Here is an 11,646-nt window from a genome sequence, read left to right on the forward strand (position 1 = left end):
CATTGGTGGCGCGCTGTATCTCTTAAGCAGGGAGTAGCTAGAGGCTTGCAATCGATTCAAGCGAATTCAGTAATTTTAGTTCAAACTCTATATTTGTATTAAAAAATACAAAAATTAAATTTAGAACTCAATTACTATCACATGATGTTGTTATTCTAGAAGTTAGAACGCATAAAATCCAAATCTTGGCTGTGCTTTCGCTGCTTGCTTTCCCGTGTACTCACAAGGGATCTTCTATGCTGCTTAATTACTATATCGTTCAACAGGAAGGTGCTTGATAGAATATTTATTGGTTAAAATCTTCAGAATAAAATATGTCCTCTGTTTAACTGTATTGACAACTAGTTAATAATAATAATAATAATAATAATAATAATAATAATAATAATAATAATTCCTACACATGGGTTACCCGTTTACTGATAGAATCATACAACTAGGAGTCCACCAAACAGTATAAAGAATCAGGTTTTCTGTTAGTAAATAAGCAAAAGGTAAAAGACACATGATATTTACGTGGAAAACTTCATGTTCAAGGGATTAAAAATTACGACCTACCCCAGTAGATTTCAACTCTGCTAAATTGAGCAAACTTCATATTACAACCTATCTAGGAATTAAACTCTTAATCCATCATCGCTTACAATAACTCTATTGTAAGCTCTTTGTAACAACTCTATTACAAAGTCACACTCTTTGACTAACTCTAGTCTACACAACCAAAACAACAATGGTTGAATACGATCCTATCAAATACTTCTTGAAAGCCGTGTAGGTTTACAAGTAAAGAATAAAAGACAAAAACTCAACAAACTTAAGGACTCAAGACATCTTTAGTGTTGGGATCTGGACCTTGTGTTTGTAGTAGTTTTGTTCTTGATTGCACATGGGGAAAACAATGGCGGCTTGCACTTGAGAGAATATGTTTTTCAGATTTGTTCTATATATATGAGAGAGCATGTGAGAATAGATAGAGACAATACATCTTTTGGTTTTGCTAGCCGCTGCACTGCTACCAGTTGATACTGTGAGACAGCTTTTATAGCTATAGAGTTGAATGTACGACGGCTGATGAATTGATCATATATGGTCCCGTATTTGGTTTCTCGAGAACGTCTGGCCAGACATCAAACATATTATAATAAGCTTAAAGGAACTGATGACATCAAATTCCTATATGGTTATTTAATAAAGTTTAACAAATCATCAAAATCCACAATAGCATAACTTATATTTACACAGTCTTTCTATGTCGTCAACTCGACGTTGATGTCACATGATAATAGTAAGCACTATAATGAAAAGGTGGATGTCTTTCCCGATAGTAGACCGAAGAGATATGTGATTTCTAGTTTGAGATTTCAGTCTTAACATACAGTTCAAAACCTTAAGAGGATGAGTGAAGTAACAAAATTATTATTTTTTTTAATTTTTTCTGCCCAGGATACCCTTGTACACTCTATATGGGGACAAGTCTATCTAGGACTAGTTTTTATAGTATACTTCACATGTATTATGAGAAGGGACGAATTTAGCTCCAGTATTAACCCAAGCATTTCAAAGAGAGAAAAAGAAATACATGGGTTCTGTAGCCAGTGAGAACTTCACCATTGAACTACAGCAGCTTGATGCAGCTGGTGATACTGGACGGAAACAGAGGACTCAGTGGCTACTGAGTTCACCTGTTCCACCAAGTCTTTGCCATGAACTCCTTAACTCAGTTAAAAACACTGTTTTGCTGGAAAAACCAAAAAACAATCAAGAAAAGGAGCTTTCTTCTCATTCATGCAAGGGTTATTTCCAATTCTTAACTGGGGAAGAAATTACAAAGCTACAAAGTTCAAGCATGACTTAATGGCTGGCTTAACTCTTGCCAGTCTCTGCATACCTCAGGTATTTACATTATTTCTGTTCCTCAATATGACTTATATAACAGCTGGTTAAAATATTAATTAAACTTCTTGCAGAGTATTGGATATGCTAATCTTGCAAAACTTGATCCTCAATATGGCTTATGTAAGTTCCAATACCAGTTCTTGCTATTGTTCATCTCAGTTTCTTGTTGCCTTAATTAGTTTCTGTCTTTATCCCTTTTGGTTTTAGACACTAGTGTTGTTCCACCATTGATATATGCTGTGATGGGGAGTTCCCGAGATATCGCCATTGGCCCTGTTGCTGTTGTATCACTACTGCTTTCTGCTATGATTACCAAAATTGTAAGTAACAAATTTTTCTCTTAGCATGTCTAACTGTTTCCTTCATTGTATTCATCTCTTGGAACTTTGAAAAATTACAGGGAAAAAGGAACAAGAAAAGGTTTTGGTTACCAGCAATTGCTCCTCTTCTATCAGTTGTACTATCTACTTTGACAGTTTATCTATCCAAAGCTGATCAACAGGGAGTCAAGATTGTAAAACACTTCAAGTTCAGTTCATCAATTACAGTTCAAGGATCCACACATTGGAGAAGTCGCCAAAATCGGACTAATTTGCGCTATCGTTGTTAGGGATATATTAGATATGCCCTAGATCCAATCTCATATTTGATGATTTGAACATATTTTTGTGAATGTTATTTGATATAAAAATATATGGCATTTGATATTCGTTTATCATAGTTATTATTAATTGCTTGATTAATTTAATAAGGTCCTTGATTAAATTTTGAGACTTGTCATCATGATGGAGATCATGATAATGAGAGTAAAGTCTCTTATAATTTAATCTAAATTTTGTTCTTGATCGTAGGATTATTAATTTGGACATTAGTAATCCGGTTAGATCAATATTTATGTGAGCGTCTTTATGGGATAAAGATTAGTTGATCTCATTAACTAAATAACATAAATAGATGATGCATATAGAGATATGATCATTGAACCGATTCATTGGATAATTCCTAATGGTTAGAATTACCATAAACTGTCAATAGGATATTCTCTTGAAGAATGTAATGTAAGAGTTTCCTTTGACATGATATTATCATAGTAATTGACAAGTTATTTATTGTGCTTTGATACTAGACATCTATGGCCCTAGGGCGATAGTTGAAAGGATATTGGGTACGATTAAATACTTGTAGAATTAGTGATTGAACAAGATGGAATCTGTCAATTCTTGGTAATGAGTTTAAGCTCCATGTTGTCATAAATTATAACCGACCAAATTAAGACCTTGGCCAGGGCGATTGAATGAAAGAAGAAAAGAGTTTCTTAAGTCATTCAATGGTCGATTATTTTTGACATGAACACATAGTCGGTCGCCTATTAGGATTTGACAGTTGAACCATATCCTAGGGTGACCCAGAGCTATAAAGACAGAAGGAATTAATACATTATTCTTCTACATGTTCTTGAGAGAAAATTATATACTTCATGCTATCCGGTCGTTAAGGAGTGTTGCTAGACGCCACCCTTGATTAGTATATTGATGTGATCAATTTACTACCGGTTTAGTATTGAACCTATGGGGTCGCACACTAACGAGTGTCCTGATCTTTGCTAAAGGATTAATTACTTTATTATTTGATAATTAAATTAAAGAATTTAATTAGTCAAATAAATTTAGTTATTAGTCCAAATGAAATATTATTATATTCTTTGCTAGCACAGAGGATATAATTAATATTGTGGACAAGTTGAAGTTTTCTATTTTAAATAAGAAAATTAAATTACATCTCTTGGTTGATCTTGGTTGATATATGTATATATATGAGATATATATGCACTTGGTAATTATAATTAATATTTGTAGAATTCAATTTAGAATTGAATTCCATAAATGAGTTACATGTTTTTATTTTAAAATGTTGACTAATTTGTAGAATTCAATTTAGAATTGAATTCCATAAATGAGTTACATGTTTTTATTTTAAAAGTATGACTAAGTTGTAGAATTCAATTTAGAATTGAATTCCATAAATGAGTTACATGTTTTTATTTTAAAAGTATGACTAAGTCGTAGAATTCAATTTAGAATTGAATTCCATAAATGAGTTACATGTTTTTTTAAAATATTTACCATAAAGCATGTGATTTGTATTTTCCAATGGAAATTATGTGTGTGTGTTTACCATAAAGTATGTGATTTGTATTTTCCAATGGAAATTATGTGTATATATATATGTGCGAATCCTAATTAAGAATTAGGGTAATATAGATCTTATACATATTGTAAAAATCAAGAGAGTTATTCTTGAGAAGAAAATTGCTTTGAGAAAGTAATAGTGCAATACAAAGCCAAGATAGAAAATACTAGTACAAGAAAATTATTTCTTGTTATTCTACCTTTGAGTTGAGATTTTTGAGAAAAATTTCAACACAATATTTTCATTCAATTTGTAAACGAGATTTCATTGATCAAAGAGTTGATAGCAAGGATCAGTCTCGGTGTGGATACGCATAGAGTATTCGCACTATCGAAGGAATTTAAAACGAGACTCTCTTCACCAGGTACGTCTTAGATCCGATCTTTGACATGCAAAATAAATTTTAAACACGAAAAGATCTGTCTAGGATTGTTATTGTCTTCCGCTGCGTGTTATGAACACCTCTATGCAATCTCACAATCGTCGCTCTTACTGTCTGACTCTATTCTTTATTCTCTCTTCCATTTAATAATTTATCAATTAGATGAAAATATCCTTAACCAGAAATGGTGTAAAAATTTCCTCAGGAAGCCATTGCTGTAGGCCGATCTTTCGCTTCAATCAAAGGCTATCATCTTGATGGTAACAAATAAATGACAGCCATGGGATGTATGAACCTTGTGGGATCTTTAACTTCTTGCTACATAGCAACTGGTAAGCTATCAATTACACAATTTTTTATTCATTTTAGTACTATACTTTAATTTTGCTACTGATAAGTTTTTACTATTATCATTGTTGCAGGTTCATTTTCAAGAACAGCAGTAAATTTCAGTGCAGGATGTGAAACTGTGGTGTCAAACATAGTTATGGCAATCACAGTTCTCATATCCCTAGAGTTGTTAACTAAGCTGTTGTATTATACTCCATTGGCTATACTTGCATCAATTATCATATCAGCACTTCCAGGATTAATTGATATTAGTGAAGCATATCATATTTGGAAAGTGGATAAGACAGACTTCATTATTTGCATCGCTACCTTCTTTGGAGTACTCTTTGGTTCCGTGGAAATTGGCCTTCTAATAGCGGTAATTAAATCCGTCCCTACATATACTTAATTAATTTACAGCTTCTTGGCCTAATTATGTATGAATTTTCATTAATAAAAGAAAAAAAAACATAAATGATATTTTGACGTGGAATAACAAATAATTAGAAGAATAGGTTGTCTTGTGAGTCATCTGAAGGAGGCGGATACTTTTAGCAACAGTACGACACTAAGTGATGCTCTATGCTTGGCTCTAATTAGTTATTCCAAAAATAGAAGACTCATGTCCACTCTTTGGCGATCTTTGTCCTGTTCTTTTCAATTTTAGTAACCATTGCCAACAGAGACAACAACTTTACATATGCTTTAGGGATGAGGTAGCATTTAATTGATCACATCTGATGCCATACTAAGTGGTGTAGTCACTTAGAAGGAAGGGTGGTCAGTTGAATATCTTTCATTTTAAATCTTATATTATATATATATAAAAATTATACTATATATATTAACATATATATATATATATAATTACTTTCTATAGCTTATATATTAAATCTTAAAAATAAATTTTTTATCTATCTCAAATTTCTTGGTCCAATTATAAGTTGGTTTACTTAACCATTTAAGTCTACTCGTAAACCTAGCAATTCCATATTAGGTATCTTTATTAATTAACTACAGGAAAACTTGAAAGTCCGATTGGAGTAGTAACATAATTGGTGCAATTTCATCTGGTAAGATAATGAGTGGTAGTGAGACTTGAACCTAAGATCTGGTAATATGTTACCGTCTCATATGAACGCTTGAGTTGTTAGAAGGAGAAAATATATTAATTATTTAATTATGCCTTCAACACGCTTGAGTTGTTAGAAGGAGAAAATATATTAATTATTTAATTATGTCTTCAACAAACCACATAAAAATAAAGGGAGTAAATCCTAACAATGTTATTATTGTGGATGCCTCTTGTTGGGTTTATTGCAGGTAGGCATCTCATTTGGTAAAATAGTACTTGAAACCATCCGACCAAGTATACAACAACAAGGAAGACTCCCTGGGACAGACACCTTCTGTGATATTACTCAATTTCCTATGGCCACTGAAATGCCAGGAATCTTGATAACTAGTTCCCGTTTGACCATAGATTTTGTCAAAATAAATTTAGATTTTATTTGGCAAACACATATTTGATCATAAATTTTGTCTACATTTAAGCAAAATCCCAAATTCCAAAACCAGCTCAATAGCTGGTTTTGGGCTAAAATATCACTATTATATTTTTTTAAGAATTGCCCCAAACTTTTATATTTTATAAAAGAGCCCACCATTTATTATTTTGTAACAATGTTGCTTCGTCTTCTCGGTCACCTGATAGTGTATCATGTAGTTTATTATAAAAATGATAATTTTGTATCAAATTTATTTATGTTCAGGACTATGGTTTCCGATAATATAATAAATGTTATTGATAATGGTACTGTTGGGTATTTATGATAGTTTTTAGAACTTGTGGGTATAAGTCATGTTTCATATTTTTTCAAAATAAAATTGAGAAATATATTTTGAAAATTGATGACCAAACACATTTTCATCTTCAAACCAAACTTCACCCAAATCAAATTTTTCAAAACAAATTTGGAAATCTATGACCAAACGCTAGCTTAGAGTCAACAATGGTTCACTCTGCTTTGCAAATGCTAATTTTATAAGACAAAGTCTCATTGAGGAAAATGAAAATAAAAATTAAATTATTCTGAAATTTGTTAAACATGTAAATTTTTCTTATTTAAGGATATTGACGGCAGCGACAAATGGAAATGAAGAGCATACCAAGGAAAAGATTCATGTTTTAGTACTAGATATGTCGAGTAAGTTTCTTTACTTGCGTAATATCCACATGTTGTCTTGTTTCTTTTAATTACATAGATTACCATCTCTAATACGTACTACGTTACTTGAAATAAACCAGCTCCGCTAGTGATATTGTCCGCTCTGGGCCAGGCCTTCACGAGTTTAAAACGCGTTATTAGGGTCTAAAGCTTGTTAACTTATATACTCAGCATCCTTCTTATGTTTTATCGATGTGGACGCTGTCTAAAGTTTGGGGTGTTACATACACCCCTCTTATGGACTCAGCGTCTTCGCTAAAGTTTGCCTACTCGCTGAGGTTATGGACTCAGCGTTCTCGTTGAGGTTTGCCTACTCGCTAAGGTTTGCCCCACCGCATGGGATTCGCCTAGACTCAGCACTGAGATTTGCCCCGCCTAACCGGGATTTTCCTAAACTCAGTTGAACTCTGACCCACCATCGGCAAGACGGATTTGCCTAAACTCAGTTGAACTCTGTCCCACCATCGGCAATGCTGACACAAGAGTGGCTATGATACCATCTGTAATAGCCCAGCCCTCTAGTGATATTGTTCGCGCTTGGCCTAGGCCCTCAGGGGTCGTTTGGTACGCGAACTAAATTATCCTGGGACTATAATCCCAGGACTAATTTATACCACATAAGAGATGGGATAAAATAATCCAACATTTGATGGGAAAAGGTGGGATAAGATAGAATATCCCTCATTAAGTCTAGGATTAAATTTATACCTTATTTGGTTGGAGGTATAAATTTATCACCGCCAACCAAACAGATTATAAATTTAATCTTACATCTTATCCCACCTTATACCTCATACCAAACGATCCCTCACGGGTTTAAAACGCGTCACTAGTATTTTAAGGCTTGTCAACTTATATACTTAATATCCCTCTTGTGTTTCGTCAATATGGGACTTTGTCTAAAGTTCGGGGTATTACATTAATCACATTTTTTGCAGATATAATGAGCGTCGATACATCTGGAATCGTTGCATTGGAAGAATTGCATGGAGAATTGGTTTCACGGGGCATACAAGTTAGTCTTTCATCATTAGCTCTCTAACTATATGCTAGAACAATGTCAACAATTTCAATCTTTTCATTTTTGTTGTGGCGTTATTTTCTTAAAAGTAGGTTTTAAAAAAATTATATTTTTATCTTTGGAACAAATTTAACTTTAAGTTTATTATTTTATATTTAATGACATAAAGGCTGTTGTGCACTCATTTATCAGATATGGTCCCAACCCGTTCACGAACAAATGCACCCTATCACTCATCTCGGCCACCATATGGGGAGCATACCTTGCTAAAGAATCAAACTGTATATTATACTCTCGTACACTCATATTACCCTGTCGAAGGTTCAAGAACTTATCAGCTCTAGCTCGTCGTATCTCAACTGGCAAGTAGTGACGAAGAAAGGCCTCAGAAAATTCCTTCCACACGGCTGGAGGAGCGTTCGGACCCCTAGATCTCTCCCAACTATCATACCAGAAAACTGCTAAATCCCGTAACCGATAAGAAGCCAACTATACTGCCTCCGTATCACTAGCATGCATAACCCGCAATGTACGATGAACCTGATCAATAAATGTTTGTGGGTCCTCCTTGGGGTCTGATCCGGTAAACACTGGAGGGTCTAGATTAATAAAATCACGAACTCTCGCACTAACCGGTTTATCAGCAGCATCGGTATTCTGCCTCTGAGCCTGAGCAGCTACCAAGCTAGTCAACAACTGCACCGCATTGTGCAAATCATGGTCTGTAGTGCCAGATGGAGGAACTGGATGTACTGGGTGCCTCCTAATATCCTCTGGAGGAGACGGAGAGGTATGAGACGGCATCTCACTCTGAGGCTCACTTTGCCCTGCTCTGGCTGGAGGCACCTGAATGTTACCCTCTCCCACAGCTGTATCAAGCCGTTTACTGATCGTTTGCTTCCTAGTCGAAGGCATCGCTGAAATAAAACAAGATGAATATTAGATATGAACACTTACGACTCAACTTTATGCACGATCTAGATTCAGGAAGAAGGTAACAACCCTAGATGTCACGTAGCCTCCTGATTATAAATGTGGCGCGCTACACATCCATAATCAAAACTCTACTAGACACGGCTCATAGACATCCCCTAGGACAGACTTGCTCTGATACCAAGTTTGTCACGACCCAACTGGAAGGTCATGACTAGAACCCGGGCCATACTTGCCGAGCACCAACGTACATTTTATCTAACCTTCCTTATTATCTTTAAGGGCCGACAAGACCAATATAAATGGTAGACATGGATCATGAACATCCAATAATGAAAGATAATGTCATGAACATACGTAACATAGGACGACAAGACTGTCAAGAAACTATATATAAGGTACGAGCTACCATGGTGCCATGAAAGACTATACAACAAAAATCAGCCGACAAGGCATTCCAAACCATACATGAGTCGACACCTGTCTATGAGCCTCTAAAAGAACATAAGTGCTACAACATTGCCGGAACAGGGCCCCGACATACCCATAATGTCTATAACAAAAATGCATACCAAGACCACGGCAAGTCCGGAGAAGGGATCTTGCCAATAACCGCTGAACCGGATAGCCTACTGTGATGGGGGAGCTGCGTCTACCCGTCTATCAGGACCTGCAGCACGACATGCAGCGTCCACAAATAAAAAGGACGTCAGTACGAATAAAGTACTGAGTATGTAAGGCAGGAAAGCATAAGTAAGAACAATAATGTAAACAGTGATAGGGAATATACAACCTGTGACATCTGGGTACCTCTGAGGGCTACTGACATGAAATACATGATACATACATATATATATACATAAACTTTTAAAACATACGCCTTTGTGGGCATCATCATCGTCATATCGTACCCGGCCGTAATAGGCTCGGTAAAACGTACCCGGCCATCATAGGGCTCGGTAGAATTGTACCCGGCCATGTGGAGCTCGGTAAAACCCAACTGATCAGTGGTTGCACAATAGGTGCCATACCCGGACGACTATAGCGCGGTTTGGTAGAGTAAAATAGATACATATATATGATGCATGCTGGACTCATTGGAATCACATTTTGAACCTTTCGGAGTGACGTAAGGTCGGTATCCTTTGTACACGTTATTAGGATTAACTCTTCATCAAGAATCTTATAAGAATCAGGAAATACCAACAACATTGATAATATAAGAATAAGAGAAGTAACATCAATATCAATCGTTTCATAAGAAGGGCAGCAATGTAAGTACTGCTAGCTTCTAAGAGTAGAGTATCTTTGGGAGCTCGTTCATTACATTATGTACAATCGGAGTCGTGCAAAAGAATGAAGGGGATAGCCTCACATACCTTGTATATACTGCTCAACCTCAAGCTATGCAAATGTCACGACTCCTTAGTCTACAATAAGAGAAATGACACTATCATTATCGTTTAAGCGTCGTAACTATTATGTATCGACCGCAACCTATTTTACGATGAAACGGACAGAACCTACCCTATTTATATGACTTCCCACAATTCAATACAATCACCAAACAGCCCAAACAACATCATTAATAATCATATTGAGCCTCCAAAACAGTCCACCAACTAAGAACATTACTACCAAGCCTTTTGATATATATTTCACAAGTTCTAGCATCAATGACTTAGCCACAACTTGGATAATCTTAAATATATATAGAGTAAGAGGTTCCTTACCTTTAAACAGAAAGAACAACTCCAATTTGACCTTAATTTTCCATGAAATATCCCTTCAATTCTGCCACAAGAACAAGGAAGCGAAACTAGCAATTAATTCGGGTTTTTCGGCACTAGAATTACTTTAGAAGACTTGAAATCACCTAGGGTTGATATTAAAAACTTGAAGGTGTATTTACAGAACATAAAACACTTAAAACAACCTCCCACACGAGCTGGAATAACACAAAAATCAGCAACAACAAGAAGAACAAGAAACTTACTAGCGCCACGGGATTCCCGACATTTGATTTGTGTTGTTTGCCCTTTGTTTGGGTCTTGGATCATGAGAGAACCTTGAGAGACTGTTTTTAGGGTTATAAGGTCTGAATATACTGAAAATTACAAATTTCAAAAAAAATTTCTTTCTTAAGTTTTGTATCGAGTCAAACTCTCACATTTAAATTGGAAATAAAGGGAGTACTAATATATTCTTTTTAATTAAGAAAATATCGAAAGAGAATCATTTTAGAAAGGAAATGACGTTTTTCTCCTCTGTTCTTTTCTTTCTTTTCTTTTGTCGCAATTAGCTTTAGCTAACCCAAGGTGGAAAGTTCTTAACAAGTTGGAGGCAGCAAAATTTCTAGATAAACTCGGAAAAGGGTGGATTTTCCTCACAGTGGGGGACGCTGTCGCGTTAATACCATGAGCAATTGCTGAAAAGCTTATGGTATTAATGTTATTTGTTGTATAAATATCAGAGGTGGATGTATGCTATACCGAGAGGGGTCACCGACATTCGTAACGTTCAGCAAAAATTTCATGTATACAAGTATATGTCTTTAGAAAATAGTGATGTATTAGTAATTGACATCCTACACACGAAGTAAATTTTGGTTGAATCCAAAAGTACACCCCCAACCTTCAAATTCTGGGTTTGTCTCTAATAAATAC

General features: G+C 35.3%; 1 pseudogene; it reads left to right on the forward strand.

Moving 5' to 3' along the window:
* Positions 1-1,201: 1,201 nt before the first annotated feature.
* On the forward strand, positions 1,202-11,401 carry LOC107777874 (low affinity sulfate transporter 3-like; annotated as a pseudogene).
* Positions 11,402-11,646: the final 245 nt, after the last annotated feature.

Source organism: Nicotiana tabacum, chromosome 12 (assembly GCF_000715075.1).
Source record: "Nicotiana tabacum cultivar K326 chromosome 12, ASM71507v2, whole genome shotgun sequence".
Classification (NCBI taxonomy): domain Eukaryota; kingdom Viridiplantae; phylum Streptophyta; class Magnoliopsida; order Solanales; family Solanaceae; genus Nicotiana; species Nicotiana tabacum.